Source organism: Pavona decussata, unplaced genomic scaffold (genome assembly GCF_977016875.1).
Source record: "Pavona decussata unplaced genomic scaffold, jaPavDecu1.1 SCAFFOLD_69, whole genome shotgun sequence".
NCBI classification, from domain to species: domain Eukaryota; kingdom Metazoa; phylum Cnidaria; class Anthozoa; order Scleractinia; family Agariciidae; genus Pavona; species Pavona decussata.
Genome location: NW_028145488.1, coordinates 706,703 through 725,000, shown reverse-complemented (window position 1 = coordinate 725,000; position 18,298 = coordinate 706,703). Strand labels below are relative to the sequence as shown.

The following is an 18,298-nucleotide window of genomic DNA, read 5'->3' as shown; positions in this document are numbered from 1 at the left end:
TTTATACACTGTATGAAAATCCCGCTGGGAAGCGATAAACTTTTTGAATGTTGAGATCTAATTAACATTTGAAAGCCTTGATCTTCAGTTAACTAAATGCTTGTGTACTGTACAAGCATAAAAGCCTACTATAAAAACCTTCAATACACAGAGATAATAATATTACCCTATTGTTTCTTGAAAATACCCTTGTTCATTGAAGAGCAAAAAAACGAAGCCCCTGAACTTGAATATTATTTTGTGGGATGAACTCAGTCTGCTGGCTGCTTTATACAAACTACATCAAGTTTATAGTTCCTGTTTTGTTGAGGTCCAATGGCTGCTGAGTACCAAGTCTGATTTACTTCACCTCTCCTCTCATTCAACACAGTGGTATATACTCTTTCTACAAATATGACAAGGTTGAGAACAAAATGCGAAACAGCTCTGAGACTATGGTAAAGGACTTCCAATAACATTATGTCTAATCCAAAGGAGAACTAACTTACTAAACATGAAACACGATTGTTTGGTTCATACCAAATGCAGAACTTGCCTTGAAACTTGGTGAAGACTTGACGTCATAGGATCATACTTGAGAGCGAGGAAATTTTGCATCCACCTATTTACAGAGGCAAGACAAATGTCTTGTTTTTTTTTCTGGCTTAAAGATCAAGAATACCCTGAACGCATACCACAGGAAAGCCAACACAATACAAGATTAGGCTTACCTTCTCCTTTGAATGCAATTACACTCAGTCCGGGTTGTCATTACATGCTAAGCTATCAGAACCAAACCAAATAAAATACAGGTCCTGTATATCTGTCTATCGATGACTGATAACTACAACTTCACTGGTTGGCTGGGTGCTAACGAAGGTGGCAGATTAGTCAAAATCTGGGCACAGAACTGTCTGCTGCAGATTGTGCACTTTGGGCTGCTGGGTGACTGGGTGGAGGAGCTAGCAGCTCTCGCTTTCTATATAGCCCGTTTGCTTTCAGCTCAATAAAATACAGGCAGTATACTGAAATCCAAAATTTGACACCTGAATACCACTTGGGGGCCAACTTCTACTTACCGGTTCTCATCCTTGACTTGTTTAGTGACTGCCATCTGATTTTTATGGCAGAAGGGTTTAAAATGAATTGGTGTTGATACCAAGCTGTTAGGCATACAGTACTTATGTACTCCATATTTTAGAACCACTTAATTAGCCTTTTATTTGAATAAATAATTATATTTAGAAAATATCACTTTTTACTCAGGTTTCACCTTTAGGTAATACATTTTATGTTGGTACAAATTTACATGTAAGTACATGTACATTGTGTGCTATAATATTGTCCACTTAGCTGCAATTGGCATTGGAGAAGCTGACCCTCTTCTTAGTCTTTCTTGCAACTGATTTACACTTTTTGTTACTGTTTTTTCCAATCATATATCCTGTTTGGCTTTAACATTGTATTCTCCTTTTGCATGGCATTTTGTTTTCATAAGCTAAAATTTAAACTCACCAGAAAAAGAAAGGAATAGAAATGACATGAATGGAAAGAAATTAAATGATCAAACCTGCTCTGTACATGTCATCTTGCATGGAAATGTCTGAGGAAGTGGGAAAATGAATTGGACCAGACATTTCAACCTGGCACTGGCATAGCGTTCACCGAATACGAGTGGAATGGGACACAGCAGTAAAGAATCAAATTGAACTAGACCAGGAATTGGCAAGACACAAGCAGGACAACAACAACAACAACAACAACAACAACGAGAAATGAAGCATAATGCAAGCCCAGCATTAGCATGAGTGTGGAAATAATTGGTGATTGTTTTATTGACAAAACCCTGATTTAAACTCACAATCCAAAACTGATTTAATGAACGAAACGGCTACAAAATTTCCCTAAATTTCCTGAACGAAAGGCAAGGGCCAAAAACTACATTCCTCTGTTCCACGACCTGCAATGTTCATGCAAGTCCTCAAAGGCATTGTCAAGTCCATCGCGTACCCATGCCCCAACAGCACAGAAATTACAAAGCTGTACATTCAGAGTTGACCAATCGACGATCCTTGCTGTTTGCTCGCGGAAAGCTTTATTGTACACCAGTCACACGCGCCCACTGAACTGATGGTATGTGCGGAGAACGAGCAATTTGTAGTTGGTCAAGTCCTTCCAGCAGTGAGGAAAGTATGGAGTAAGAATGAGCATAAAAATAGCGAAAGCTTCGCACCGCAAACCGATATCCTCAACCTGATGACAGGTTTTTTTTTTTAGAGGGTGTGAAGACCAAATGCCCATCCAACAGGACCTGCGACTCTGGCTTGGTGTGAATGAAGGTAGCCACTCAGATCAACAAATTTCCCACACACAATCTGGTTAACAGTCTTGGCCGGGACCAGGGAATAGCCAGGACCAATGACAAAAGGCTATTGGAGGAGTGGATCAGACGGCAAGCTAGAAGAGGACGCGGTGCTAACATCATAAGGAATTGTAGCTGGGACCGGCTAACTGAGTGCAATTGCTGCGCTTGTATAGGCAGAGCGTGGGGCCACGAAGGTAGAAACAAAGGAAGGCACAATATAATTATTCCCACCTTGGAAAGCTGGAGGAGATGAAGACTGGTTGGGACGAAGGAAAACCAATACCTGATGCAAGGAACGTTGCTGTGTGAGTGCCCAAGTCCTTATGTTGGGAAGGAACACCCCCCGAAACACCGAAACGAAACCGGCATGGTAGCCAACGCAACTTCAACTGCATTAACAACAGCAACAGAAAAGGGTGGGTGAGGCAAATTCGCTGTAGGCAAAGATGGAGCTGCAGACGAACTGGTTGGGGTCTCCATAGAAACCACAGTCGAGCTGGCAGAGGCCTCAGCGCCTGTGGACACAGGAACGAGCAAAGGTTGGCTGAAAAGAGCGACTGAAAGGCTATTATTCGTCTGATGTGAAGATGAAATGACAACAAAAAGGCTTGAACAAAGAGGGCTTGAAAATAAAGCAAGCAAAATGACCTTTCTCACAGGCCAGCAAGCAAGCAAATGGGGCGCCCCCCAGCAGTGAGCTCAAAGGTCACCACTGAGCCATGACGAAAGGCGACTGCTGACCGGCATTGAGCTGACTGTAACCTTGCCTAAATTACATTTAACCACATTTAATGAACTAAAACTGATGTAATGAAATATATACAATATCAACTTACACACTTACAAAATCTACATACACAGTCCAGAGAATTTAACAAAAATTAATTATGCCAATTATTGCTTATTTTCTTTTGTCAAACTAATTTAAAAATATACATGTTCATCACACTGAACAAGTTTAGTTTATTAAGCTGAAAGATTCATGTGAAGTTAACTTAACTTATATATTTATTGCTCAACATATTCTCGAAAGATAAAATACGACAAAGTAAATGTTCCTTGTATTAGTCTTTACATATGCAGGTCACTTAACTGCATGCCCCTGTAGTTATTTTTTTGTGCTTAAGTGACCTCGTTTGTGATGGCTTTGTTTACTGCTTTGGGAGTTGGCTGTTCTTTGCCATTTTCAATACAAATAGTGGTCCCGTAATCTGCAAAATGAAAAGGACAAAAGCTTGCATTCATTAAATTGTTGCAATGGCGCACTGTGATACTGCTGTTGAGAATTGGTTTATTGGAAGTAGATTACCAACTTACTTGAATACAAATTTGATGATAGCTTTCACAAAGAAAACCTCTCTTGTGTAAAGAACAATCCCTTAGTGTCTCTCTAACAAATTTGTGCCCCACCCCTAACCATGTCAATCAACAATCTCTTATTGTGTAACATACTAATGTACAATTTCCGACACTGCAGTTAGTCTAAATATCCATTCAAATAACAAACCAATCAATATTTAAAATAATAGTACATTAAAACCATCTTAAACGTCTTTTAATGGACTGGTAAAGGTGACTACGAGTAAATTGCAAGTGTTCTTGTTTTGCCTACCTGTGCAAGGCTGATCACCAAAGGGTGTCCAAATATTTTCCATTCTTACATGTGCTGCATGAGCTGGACCTTTAAAGAGTGGTCTTGAAAGGTAGGAGAAGGCAAATAATCAGAGAAAGGGTGTTGTGGTTTCCAAATGTTAATTAAAGTCAATTCAAGTTCCAAAACCCACCTTTTGTTTTTTTTTTGTGTGAGTTCATTCTTTTGCAAGGTTAGACAGGTACGGACAGGATGCACTGCAGTGATTCCCACTGCTGACCCCACAGGCATGGCAAAACCAATAGCGACGGAAGGGCCAAAGCATTGACCCGCATTCCAGGAATGGCAAAACTGAGAGGCGTTAGGGTTGTGGTCCAAACCCTGCTGAGGTGATGGGGCCTTAGCCTGAGAATTAGTTGAAATGGATGAGTTTGGAACCAGAGAATGGAAATTGTAGAGAATGGGGTTCTTTTTGTCCAATCCTTCAAGCCTGTTGCAGCTGTGTTTTTGCAAAAGGCCTTGCCTTAATGCTGCCAAGCTTTCCAGGGGCATTTCTGTGCTGTCTGAATAATGAGAAGCTTGTATTATACTAGGGGTTTCATTAAGTTTTGAAGTAGGGGAGCACCTATAGGAGAGTAGCTGGGCAGAAAATTACACTTGAAGTGAATTTCTTTATGTTCAGTTCGAAAGTAGGCAGGTACTGACTGTTGTGTATCCTGGTACTGGTACCCGGGTCCCGCCTTCTAATGAGAACCCTGGACTATTATGAGAGATCGACCCATCTAGCTGGTTGGAAAGCACACAAAACTAGGCATTAAATTGGAAAAGTCTTGACCCAGGTAATGATGTCCTGAATCTCCACAGTTCGCTTCTGAGCCGGGGTGACCACAAGTTTGCCCTCCAGGAATGTTTGCATCTCAGACTCGTTTGCCTTGAGATCATTCAGGAGAAGGTCCACCAGCTCAATAAATTTTCTGCTCGTTACTTTGCTGGCCAACTTTTTTACAACAACAACAACAACAACATTTTATTGAAAATTAGAAATATAACTAATTATAAAAAATATTACTTTCCCCCTGCAAATAGCTTATGACCTAATCGAGGCGGGGAGATCTGAGGACATATTAGAAGTACAAAGTTTATCTACATATACATGGAGTAAATAACAGTGAAGACTACTATACAGTGAATAGGATGGATTAACTAACATAAAACAAAGCAAATACAGTAAAATTACGAAGAGAAGCGAACCTAAAGTCTTAACTAACTTAGTAAGATGGGAAACTTCGACATAACCATCTTCTGACTGCAAGAAATTGTGTGGGATGGGAGAGTACCCTGTTCCAATGACAAAATCTTTCCTGACTACAGAAACTGTAGAAGAAATGGTGGGGATCGATGATACAACAACGGCCCCAACAATCGGTGACTACCAAGCTGTTGGCAGCGAGAACGATGGAAAATGAAAGACTGGAGATGAAAGTGTACAAAAGGTAGACACAAAAGAAGTACTGAGATGTTACCTGATGAGGTGGCTTGATTAAGGGATGATCCCATTGGCAAAACTGACGTAAAAGTTGAGGTGACCACAGGAATTGTGCTCAAAGGGGCGGTGTGCAATGGAACATTGTCAAGGCTCTGAATCTCTGCAATAATACCTGGTAAACAATCTGATAAGGCACGAGACATAGAGTGAGTCAACTGTGCTGCAGTGGATATCATGTTGCAACCGCTAGATGGCGCTGTTTCAGTAGTGGAGACCAGAGCTGAAGCAAGGTTGTTGTTCGTCAACAAGCCATAAGACGGAAAGAATTGAGCACAAAAAGGCGTAGTAATGACCCTAGACAGAAAGCTGGGCTACTTGCTTGCAGAAAAACGGAGGGAAACCAAACAGAAACTCCACAGAAAGTCCACTTTGCTCCTCCGCGCTTGAACAAGCTACCACAATGCGGAGCCCTGGGCATGCACTAACCACTAAGGGTGACTGACTGCCTGATGAATGCTAGCTTTTCTTTTTTGTTAACTTAGTTAAATTGCATTTAACTCAATCAATCAATCAATCAATCAATCAATCAATCAATCAATCAATCAATCAATCAATCAATCAATCAATCGATCGATCAGTCAATCAATCAATCAATCAAACTTTAATAATCACTCCTCACAAGGCTTTTCAGTAACTATTTACAACATGAATCACTAATACTAATATCAGTACAAAATCAATTGACTGCTAATCATCTGACAAATTGTCTCTTTCATTCAGCATGTTGGTTTTCAGAGAACATTTGAAGGCCTCGACTGAGGTGGAGGATTGTGAACCTTTATCTAAAGAGTTCCATAGGGAAACTGCTCTAAAGGCAAATGTGCGTTGACCGCTACAAGTCTTATATAAAGGGATATGAAGCTTATTGTTATTACGAGTTGTGCGATCATAAACAGATGATCTTTTTTAAAATTTTAACTGCATTTAAACTCATCAACAATAGATGAGCTTAGGAGCTGGTGCCTAAAAGCTTGGTGGAGCTGGGCAGCAGTCAGGTGCGGGTTGGAGGTATCCATGGTAGCCCTGCAAGTGAACCAAACTGACTGCAGGTCTGACAGTAAGGCAAAGGGCTGATTTATTTGGGCCAATTTTTTAACTGGTACAACTAGTCTTCTTCCCGACTATAGTTACAATGAGAAAAACTAACGGCTCTTTATAGTTAAAATTTGAACGTAGACATAAATGGTTAATGGTTAACAAGTGTACATGGCGTAGCGTATATAACAGTGCATAAGATGCATATGGGTTCAAAAATAAAGGTAACAAAAAGTTTAAATTTGAATGTAAACAAAAATGGTGAACAGTAGACTAGAGTCCATACAACTATAAATGTGACCTATAATGGTACTAGTAATGCATTTATATACCGCATTTTCTGTTCATATGTATTCAAATGCGGTTTACATCAGCATATGTCCATTAGCAACCGCATCCTACAGACTCAACCCATGAAATCATGAAACAGCACAAAGACCAGACCAGCACACCGGGAACTCCATGCCCTACTCTTTGCGATTAGTGTCTGGGTTCTTTAACCTCCCACAGGGTTATGAACATTGAAGTGTTGTGAGACAGGGCCTACAGTTTATCGTCTTTATCCGAGAAGACTAGAAAGTCTAATCATTTGCAGATGTCATTACAAAGGCAACACTTTCTCCTCAGTTATTTAAAGACCCTGAGTGTTGGTCCAGCCGGGGTTTGAACCCACGACCTCCCGCACGGTAGTCCGATGTTCAATCAACTAAGCTAATCGGTCCATAGGATACATGTAAAGAAGTTGACAAATACAGAAATAATTAACTCTCATTTCGTTGGTTAATGCCATCTGGTGAGAAAGTTTACCTCTTTCTATGAGGTAAGCCTCTATCACTTTCCGTCGGGATCCGTTGTACCTGGGTCGTTGTACTGTAATCCCAGAGGAATTAGTGTCATGTCTTTAGCACAGTGACCCGGCAAATGGAAGTGTGTAAGAACTGCTGCTTTGGAGTTGTTAGGATTGTTAGTAGCTTGTCTGTGTTCTTTGAAGCGCTCACGAAGCAGACGTTTAGTTTCTCCTACAGTGTATGTATTGCTTTTTTACATCTCAGATATTCAATAATGTAGGAAAGATTATTTGATTTGCCTCACTTCTCCTGTTTTAGTAAATGTGTATGGTGTTCTTCCATTATCAATATACGGGCAAGTCAAACAGCTGTGATGGAGTTGCAGCGAAATGTTCCAGGGGTTGTGTTTCGTGTGGTGTTAAGATTTGTCAGTTTTGCACAATTCAGGAGGTCACGAAGGTTAGGAGAGCGACGGTAAGCAAGGACAGGTGTTTCTTTGAAGATTTCACTAGGAGGTTAAAAGAATGTGGCAGTCCTGCACTGACTCCCCCCTTTGTGGTTTTGTGGTTGCCACGCATGTTTAGATCCTTCAGAGATTTGCTTTGACTAGTATGTCGTTCAGCGATTTCCCTCTTTTGTAGGATATGAAAGGAGGCGTTCTATATATAGTTTTCAGCAAAGGCTGATTTTGAATAAAACTCCATTTGCGCGTCAGTATCTTTTTAAGTTCAGGAACTGCTGGGTGGTATGTAGTTACGAACAGTAGGATTTTCTCACAAGTCTTTTGCTTTTGTTGTAGTGCCGACTGCCTTCTGGTGAAGGTGATTTCAGATAGTGTACTCTCTATGAGATGTTTAGGGTAGCCACATGCTGTAAGACGTGTTTTGAATTTAGAGAGAGACTCCTTGAAAGCTGTTTCTGAGGAGTTAGTTCGGAGAAGTCTGATAGCTTCACCTTTGATAAAACCTCTTTTAACACGTGGTGGGTGACAAGAGGTAAAATGGGTATATTTAAAGGTTTCAGTCGGCTTGTAATGTGTTTTGATATCAAGGATAGATTCTTTGGAGAATCTTTCACCCTTGTGCACCACTGTGTCTAGGAATGTAATTTCCTTGTCTGAAATATCAGCCGTGAATTTGATCGTGTGATGGAAGTTGTTGGCTTGTTCTATAAATAATTCTCTTGTTTATTGGTGTCCCATAGAGAGAATATGTCATCAATGAAACGTTTCCATGACAACGGTTTTATTCTGCTCTGGCCTAGTAACTCTGATTTACTTCCGCCATGAAAATGTTGGCAAATGAAACTGCCATTTTAGTTCCCATGGCCATTCCATGAATTTGGAGATACCGTTAAACTGGAACAAGTTTTCTTTCAGAATAAGGCCAAGCATTTCTTTGAGATAGTGTGATGGAATGGGAGGGTTATCATTGTAGAAACGGTTGTATGCTTTGCATACTGTATTGATACCCTCCTCTAGTGTAGATACTAAAATTGTATTGTGCGATACTTTAGTTTTTTCTATGAAGTTTATTAAATCAGTTGTATCTTTGAGATACGATTTCTGTTTAATGGCAATGGGCTGCAGCAAACGATTGTCGAAGGATGAGATATTTCTGTTGGACCATTGCAACCACTTGTTATAGGTCTCCCGACTGGTTTCGGTTTGTGGATTTTTGTGAGAGTGTGGAATATTGGTATTCTTGGTGGATGTGGGGTTTGAGAAAGCCATTTTTTCGTCATGTCATCAATGTGTTTGCCTTGGTGTAGTTGAGTTACGATCAGTTCTTACTGACCCTGAGAAGAGTGTCCTCAACCATGGGCTTAACAAGAGATTTATATTGGTCTCGGTTGTTTAGTTGGACCTGAACCTCTTGTATTTTTTCAGAACAATTGAGGAGTACTGTCGTACTGCCTTTACCCGCTCATTTAATTTTAACGGCAGTATTGTTTTTTAGTTTTTGAACTGCTTTGTGTCCAAGGTATGACAGATTGTATTTTGGCTTTGTTATTTTGACCTCTGCAAGTGCTAACTTGACATTTTCTAAGTAGCTTTCAAGGGCAACGGATGGTTGTACCGGGGGTATCCAGTTCGATTTTACATAGAACGGATGTGGTTCCTTATCTTGACCATGGAATATAAACTGGAGGCACATACGTCTTGCAAAATGTTCAAAGTCATACAAGAGTTGACGCCTGGTATTGTTTTCATTTGTCACGGGTGTTGGTATGAATTTGAGCCCTTTGGAAATGACGCTAACTTGATTGTCAGTTAAAGTTGCATCTGAGAGGTTTTTGATATATTTCTCATTTGATTCCCTTTGTTTGGCTATTCGCCTTTGTTTCATGCTATTTCTGCGTTGTTTGCGCCTGATATTTTTGTTTAGCCTTTGCCGTTTTGTTGGGATGATTACACCGCCCGCCAGTGTAATCTAGTGACTTGAGGCAAGTCTTAAGTTTCAAGTGTTTATCCAGTTTCTGGATAGATTCTTGAGTCCTGCTGATCTTGTGATCCAGTGTCTGGTTTCCGCTGCTCATATTTTTATAGTTCCTTTTTCTCGATTGTGGTGGATCGAGGGGAGGTTAAAAAGGGCTTCTCTTGTATTTAGGAGGCTCTGTTCGCCTTTGGTTAGCTCGTTCTGTAATTTTGTGCCTTTCCTCAAGTTGCAATGCTGGAGGGCTCGCCTCTTCTGTATCTGAGAATGGATCAGCTGAAAAATGGTTGAGATCATCATCGCCTACCTCGCGTTCGCGATGGTATGTTGGTGTCCTTGGTGGGGATACCATTGTTGTATCTTCAAGAAGGGAATTTACCTCGCTTGGAGAGAGGTATTTCTACTCTAGAGGGTTGTCTTACATGGTTTTCAGAAAAAATCTGAAAATCTATGGTCTAAGCAGGATCGGCGGTTGGGTTGTTTTGTCGCGAACGCCCCCGCTTGGCCTTAGAAGTCCACAACAATTCTCAGTTTAGATGAAGTTTAATTACAAATCCCTGGTCGCTGGTCACAATGTTAAATGTTTTTTAAAAACGCGCTCACTCTCTCGAGTACCTAGACTAACCCAATCTTCACTTAACATATTTAAAAGGCTTGCAGAATCGGTCGTACTTAATTTCCTACTTGTCAAACTAAATCACTTGATAAGATCAAAGAATGATATAATATTGCATTGAATCGATTTCTGACAGTTTCCTATGGAGTATTTTGTGGATGTATGAAAGAGCTGGGTTATGAGTGATGATAAACGGGACTCTGTTGTTGGTTTTCTTAGTATCCTCAGGTGTATGTTCTTTTAAGGCTTCATTCCTAGATATTCCTTTCGCCCTACAAATTTGTTCTCTAGCGAAGTCATCTTTATATCCCCGTTTTGTCAAGTAGTTTTTTAATTCTGTTGATCAGTTATCAAAGCAAGCATCTGTGGTGCAAATACGGCGTGGAATGAATGGCTTGAGGAATGTAACAAGTATTGGTGTTTATCGGTTGGTTTACAAAAAAGATCAGTTTCTATTCTCTTATTCTCCGATTGAATATTGACATCTAGTTAGGGAATCAAAGTAGTAGTATGCTCACTATGGTATGGTATGGTTGGATGGATGTTGTTCAGGTAGCTGATAAAAGTGTCGAGCTTGTCTTTTCCATGTTTCCAAACCATAAATATGTCATCTATATATCTATACCAGAGATAAGGTTGTTGGCATAACAAGAAATAGCGTTCTTTTCAAATTTGCTCATAAAAAGGTTGGCGAAAGCTGGTGCCATCCTGGTTCCCATTGCTGTCCTGTGTTGTTGCAGGAAATGTTCATTGTTGAAAACAAAATTATTTATGGTGAGGCTCATTCGGATGAAATGGTTTCAGTGGGAATAGGTTTGGCACACTGATGGTTTAGAGCTCTTGTACAGGCTTCGATTCCTTCAGTGGTCGGGATGTTCGTGTAGAAGGAACAGATATCAAGCATAACAAGTATAGCGTTGGAGGGGAGTTTAAGTGGCCAGCAACAAAGGCATCAGTGGTCACAGTGAACCCAGTCAGTGAAATACTTACCAAAGGGAGAGCGCAGAGGGAAAAACTTTTGAAAATTAACCAAGCTAAATGACCTTACTCACAGGCTGGCAAGCTAGGCAAACCATGAGGCACCCTGAACACAGAGCTCAAAGGTCGCCCGATAACTGTAGCCTGATTCTCAGATGCTCCAAGGTCACTGGGTCAAACTGGCTACCTCTTCTTGATGAGGAGCCGCATTTAACTAATCACTTTAGGAAAATGATTGATAGTTGCTAGGAAAAATATGTTGTCACTCAAATGATCTGTGAAGTGTACATTTGTTTCATTTGGATCCTTTGTTTGCGTAATTTCCTTACATAAAAGTCAAAATGACTTAATAATGCTTTTGATGTTTACATTGGACATGAATTCTGTCATCATATGTTCGTAACTTGTGCGACCTTTTTGTCCTGATGCAACATAACTATGGCCAAGGGACCTTGAGATCAGCAGTGTATTTAATGCCCAGACATCATTGCAACCTAATGATGTATTAAGAATATAATGAATCTACATTGCGACCCCTGCATCTATCTTGGTCAAACTTTGAGCAAATGAATAAAAGGCTGTTGTTGCCTCTGGTCATTAATTTGTAGCTTGCTACCAAGCCGTATTTGTTGGGTGGTTTGACACAACAGAAACAACTGCCCGATATTTTCTTTGACAAAAAGTATTGACACAAACAACGAAATATAAATATTTAAATAAATGTCATTTTCAGCTTGTATTACTGTATTATTATAATATTTATTTAATTTAAATCACTAAAAATCTATTATACAAAAGTACCTTTACAAGCATTTTTCTTTGAAGCATTGAGAGGTTGCTTTTTGTCATCAACTTCCCCTTTAGAAGTAACAATTACCTGTCCACAGGAAAATGCTAACTCTTCTGTTGAAAATACTGACGCAACAAGGTGGCTTAGCAGATGTGCTGGTCCTTTCTTTTGAGTTGTTTCTTCATCGCTCCTTAAGGTGCTCCTGTTGATGAAGACACCCACCCCCTCCAGGAGGTGGCCTTTGCTGTTTGTTGGAAGAGTGTAAAAAAGGTTATTTATTAGTTCATTGGTGCATTGTCATTTATTTATATAATCGAGGTTTCTTAATTAGAGAGCCTCCAAGACTACTAGCGTTCTACCACAGATACCATTCCCAGTTCTGCAAATCCCAGAACCAGTCTTAGTACTGGTAAAAATAAAAACGACAATAATTAACCACAACAAGTATTATATAACAGAAACAAAGTGAAAAAAAAAACATTTGACAAACAGTTTATCTTAGTTTCCTGACCTACATGTATGTGTAAGATACTTGGACATCATTGTGGGAATCATAGTGTTTGGCCTGACGACATTCAACACCATCATTGAGGCGTTTGTTTAATGTAGATAAACTCTATGTCAATCGTTTTCATGAATACAAGGGCAGTATTTAAGGCAAATTCATTGACCCAGAATTAAACTGATTGTCCTATATTTCTTTCATTGCTCTCTGGTGGATTAAGATTGGCGCCGATTGTGAACTATTCGGTGGCCATGCTAGGGTGTAGAACTGAGGCTCCAGTCTCAATGTCATCGAAGTAGTTCAGAAACAATTGCCAGGGGCGTAAGCTCCTCATGTGAAGGAACTGCATGATTAATCAGAATGAATGAATGAATAAATAAATAATTAAACCAAATAAATAAGAAATGCTCGAAACTCCACTAAAATTTTAAAGCTCAGAATAATTATTTTTTCCAAACACCTGAAAATATTAACCTTTTGAAACTGTCCAGGAAAATGGGATAATCAGAGCTCTTGATTTTAATAAGTACTGGTATTATACATTGTGGTGCCTTGCTGGTATCGTGAGACAAGACAACTTACTCGGATGAGGACATGCTGGGGTTGGCTTTTGACATAATTCTGTAAGCTCACTCTTAAGCTGTTCTCTACTTTATATGACTCCTTATTGTCAATTACATTTTATGCAATGTACTCCTCATAAAAGTATGGACTGACAGGTGGATACTAGTCACCTGTAATTAAACCATGGTCAGTCTCTTATTGACTTGCAATGTCGTAGCTACCTGCATAGTTGACTGGGCAACAAGTAGCTCTTTGGGATGCTTCTGCTGTGAGTGATGTTACAGCCAGGTATATGGTTGTCTGAGGAGTGGGGATTATTACTGCTTTTAGTGATGTCGGAGATGATTGAACAGTTGGCTGCGCAGCAGGGCAGGGTACACATGAGGGTGGTGTAACAGTTGCTTGAACATTTGCTTGCACTGCAGGGCGAGATATAGATAAGGACAGAGTCAATGGTGGCTTGAACATGTCTGAACAGTGGGGTGTGGTACAGATGAGGTTGCTGTTACAGTTGATTGAATGACAGAGAAAGCTATGGTCGATGATGTCAGAGGAAAGTTTACTTGTAATATTTGAATAGCTGACACTTACTCAGCTGTTTTTGCTAAGGACTTGCATGACTGTGTTTTGTTTTCTTGTTTTTACTTAAATGTTGGACGTTTTTGGTTTTTGGTGGTTTTATTCCAAGTGGATAGAGGGAATTAAAATATAGATGAATGCAGAGAATTGGGCACAAATGTGGTATAAAACAAATCAAATGGGTGATCTAAAATAACGAGAATTGAAGATTAGAACAATCAGCCATCAAACATTAAGTTAAAAGGTATTCCATGTTGGACAAGAGAGGGTCAAGGGTAAGAGAGGTAATCCCCCATACCCTTCACCTATCATAATCCCTCTTAAGTTATTTTTGTAGAAGGCGGTATACGAGAGCGCAGACAATATTTTGATTTGAGTTCCTTTAATCAACCCTCCGAAAAACATACTAACAAAATTACACAATGGCTTGGTAATTTAAAGCTGAGACGCGACGCTAATGGATTTTAGATTAAATGTCAATCAAATGTCTTTAACAGCGATCCATGATTGATATGTACAGTAATCGAAAAAACAATAAACAAAACTAAGGATATTAAATGTACAAACTTTCCGTCACACTCCCCGGGTTTGCTTCACATCCGGTGCGGAAACATAACGAAAATAAACAAAGGTTTCTTTACAAACTGTCCTACGGTAATCACTGAAACTTTCGCAAAATGTCTGCCATAATAGCCGCATTGCGACGTGGCCTAGTGTTCTGCGTAGTACAGTCCACTTGAGGCGCAGGGGGAGTGTTCGACGTAGCTTGTCGGTTCGCCTCGTCTTCGTCGAGATTCGCATTCACTTTGATAGGAAATAAATGTTTCACACTTCGCCTCATCAGACGAGGATTCTTGTCAGCCTCTGCAACCTTGACAATCGTGGATCTCACAATGCCATCGCTCCCCGGAAGCAATTCTTCAACTTTCGCTAACTTCCAGAACATTCGGTTTGAAGACTCATTCTTCAGAATCACGATATCTCCAACAGCAATTTCGGGTCCTTTGCGAACTTTCGACTTGAGGACATGATTCTCTCGTAAACTCAACAAGTAGTGCTTTCGCCATTGGTACGTAAATTGTTGAAGGAGATGGCGGTGATGTTTCGATTTTCGTGTCAATGATGCATTAGTACTGATGACTTCAAAGTGTCCTCCATTAGGAGTGTTTGTGACCCGTCTTCCATTGATCAAATGTGAAGGGCATAAGGTGTAGGTCACTCCATCTTGATCGTCTTTGATGTACGTTAGCGGTCTCGAGTTCACAACAGATTCTACTTCGGTCAACAAGGTGACGAGTTCATTGTAGTTTAGTGTCGTTCGGCCAATACACTTCTTGAGACATCGTTTGACGCTTTGAACCATTCGCTCCCAAAATCCTCCCCACCAGGGAGCCTTTTCCACAATAAATATCCAGGTAACGCCGTTATTCGCCAAGTAGCGCATAACTTTTTTCGATCGGGCGATCTTCTGAACTTCTTTGGACGATCCCTTGAAGGTTTTCGCGTTGTCAGAAACTATTGTCGCTGGTAATCCGCGACGGCTAGTAAATCGGCGAAAGGCCAGTAAAAACGAATCCACTGTTAGACTTCGGGTTAGCTCCAAATGAACAGCTCTCGTAGACGCACATGTAAACAAACAAACGTAACATTTGTCGTTTTCTTCCTTGATGCCATCTGGTCGGACATATAATTGGCCCGCAAAGTCTACGCCAGTATGGGTAAACGGTGGATCGTCCGATATGCGGAAGTTGGGTAGATCTGGAGTACTGTACGAGGAATACGAGAGTCCTTCGAGTTTACGGCAAATTACGCATCTCTTCAACACGCGTTTCACGGCTTGTCGACCCTTCAAGATCCAGAATTTCTTGCGTAGTGTCGTAAGTGTGTTGCTAACAGCGCTGTGTTTCACGAGTTCGTGCGTGTGGTGGATAAGTAAATCCACGTAAGGGTGGCTCGAAGGCAGCAGGATTGGATTTTGGTTTGTTTCTGGTAGCGTAGAATTGTTGATTCGCCCGCGACATCTTAGCACTTTGTTTTCGTCGACATACAGGGGAAATTGTTCCACTTGAAGGGTTTCGATTGATTTCCCACTTGCAGGAAATTGATTTCGCTGACAAACGACTTCGCTTGGACTGTGCGTATCCAATAGGTTTCGGCTTCGTGGATTTCATCAGCGCTTAGTTGTGTTTGTTCTTTGTACACTTCGCGGGTTTCGGGTCTTTGTTTGAGGATCTTGCTCTTGACGTTTGTTATGAAACGCAACACGTAGGCTGTCACGCGTAAAAAGGAGTTGTAGGTGCTAAATTCTTCGCATTTGATAATTTCGCTGAGATTGACGCTCAATGACGCGGGATTCAATTGACTTGTCAACACGTGTACAACTTCAGGCGGGTTCTTCATGATTTCAGACATGGCTATTTCCCCTGTGTCGGTAATTTCTTCTTGAGGCCATCTGTCTTCCGAATCTTGTAGAAACGGAGGTCCATTCCACCAAAGTTGACTGTTCGTGAGTTCACTTGCGGGTAGTCCACGCGAGGGCAAATCAGCGGGGTTGAGAACGCCTGGACAATGTTTCCACGCGTCTTTTTCGGTCAGTCGACGAATTTCGTCCACGCGATGAGGCACGTATTGTTTCCAAGGCTTTTCGTTTTGAATCCAGCACAACACGACTTTTGAATCGACCCAGTAAACAACTTGATCCACTGGCACTTGTAGGGAACGCTGGATAGTGTCCACTAATCTCGAATTAATAACTGCACCGAGCAATTCAAGCCGCGGGATGGTTAGTGTTTTGATTGGTGCAACTCTCGTTTTCAAGGCGATGAGTCTCGTTTCAACATGACCATCGCTATGCGTCGATTGGACATAAACTGCTGTAGCGTATGCTTTCTCTGATGCGTCGCTGAATGCGTGAAGTTGAATTTTAGTAGTCGCCGATCTCTCTTGAAAGTAGCACCTTGGAATTTTGATTCCATTTAACGCTTTAATTTCGGATACGATCGAGTTCCAAGTTTTCAGCATGTCGCCTTGTATCGGGTTATCCCAGGATAACTTGTCGGTGCACAGAACTTGAAACATCATCTTCAAACGGACAACAAAAGGACTCAGGAATCCCAACGGGTCGAAAATTTTCGCCGTAAATTTCAACAACGATCGCTTGGTAACAGGCAATTTGCTTATGTAGGTGATCAGCTCAGAAAAGTCAAAAGTAAACTGATCCGACTGACTGTCCCAAATTATTCCAAGTAATTTGGTGTATGATTCGTTTTCTTCTGCAATCGTTGAATTTGAACTTGTTGTTGCCTTCGCATACGATTCATCTTCTTCACTAACTGTGGCTACTGCAGATGGGTTTGATGATTCGACGGGGGCAGTCTGACCTTCTGCTTCTTTAATCTTCGCTAGCAAGGTAGGAGAATTAGAATTCCACTTTCTCAAATTGAATCTTCCTTGACTCATTAACTTCTTTGAATTCTCGTAAACTTCAAATGCACGGTCGTCATCATCTTCTCTGGTTAGAAGGTCATCAACGTATAGAGAGCCTTCTATAGCGTGGACTAATTTCGGGTATATTTCTCTGTGTTTGTGCAAGTGATGAGATATCGTTGCGCCAAGAATCGAAGGCGATGGTCGAAGACCAAACGCTAGCCTCGTAAATCGCAATTGCACAAGTTCACTGTTCAGTTCGTGAGGGTCTTTCAACCAAAGGAAGCGTAGCATATCGCGGTCGGTTTCGGTTATTCCGATCCTAAGAAACGCCTTCTCGATATCGCCAGTGAGGGCTACAGAATGACTTCTGAATTTGATTAAAACATCAAACAACTTGGGGATGAAATTTGGACTGGGTTGAAGACAATCGTTGATTGACAACTCATTCGCAGAAGGCTTCGCTGAACCATCGTAAACAGTTCTTACTTTGGTGGTTTCTCTCTCTCCTCGGATCACAGGGTGGTGTGGCATATAGTGGATCTTGGCCAGAGTGGCGGTTGGGCTCTCGGAACCTTCGTCATGAACTTGCTGGTCTGGACTTTCGACTTCTTTCACTCGTTGTTCAGGCTTGGGCGGTTTGGGAGCCACTTCAACGATACCAGCTTCCAATTGATCTCGTATGATTCAATCGTACTCCGTTAGCAATTCTGGCTTGTCTCGCAATTTTCGCTGCATGCTTTTGAGTCGATTGAAGCACAGGTTGTAGTGGTCAGACATTTCGGTTACGTTTTCTTTCCATGGGAGACCGACTTCGTATTGCTTTCCATCGTAAACTAGTTTTCTCAGAAATGGTTCATCGGTCGCATCGACGTCAGAATCTTTTACTTCGTCCTTGATTCCAATCGCTTCGGTGTCCCAGAATTTCCTTAGAGTGTTCTCTAACTGATCGGTTTCATTGTAGTAGTGGTCAAACTCTCCTGTAATCGCCAGATTGGAAATAGTAATGTCGCTTTCAGTTGAATCTCCGATAGGACCAGATAAGATCCATCCTAATTTGCTGCTTACAGCAATAGGACCGGACTCTGATTCGCTTCGAAT

The 18,298-nt window shown here is 41.0% G+C and overlaps 1 long non-coding RNA gene and 1 pseudogene across 2 annotated transcripts in view; one reads left to right on the top strand and one right to left on the bottom strand.

Annotated features, from left to right (window-relative positions):
- The window catches only part of LOC146477661 (uncharacterized), a 72,119-nt gene that overhangs the window by 5,492 nt on the left and 48,329 nt on the right, over window positions 1–18,298 (top strand). The gene's annotated exons all lie outside the window — the stretch shown is intronic.
- Window positions 7,551–9,551, bottom strand: LOC146477664 (uncharacterized; annotated as a pseudogene).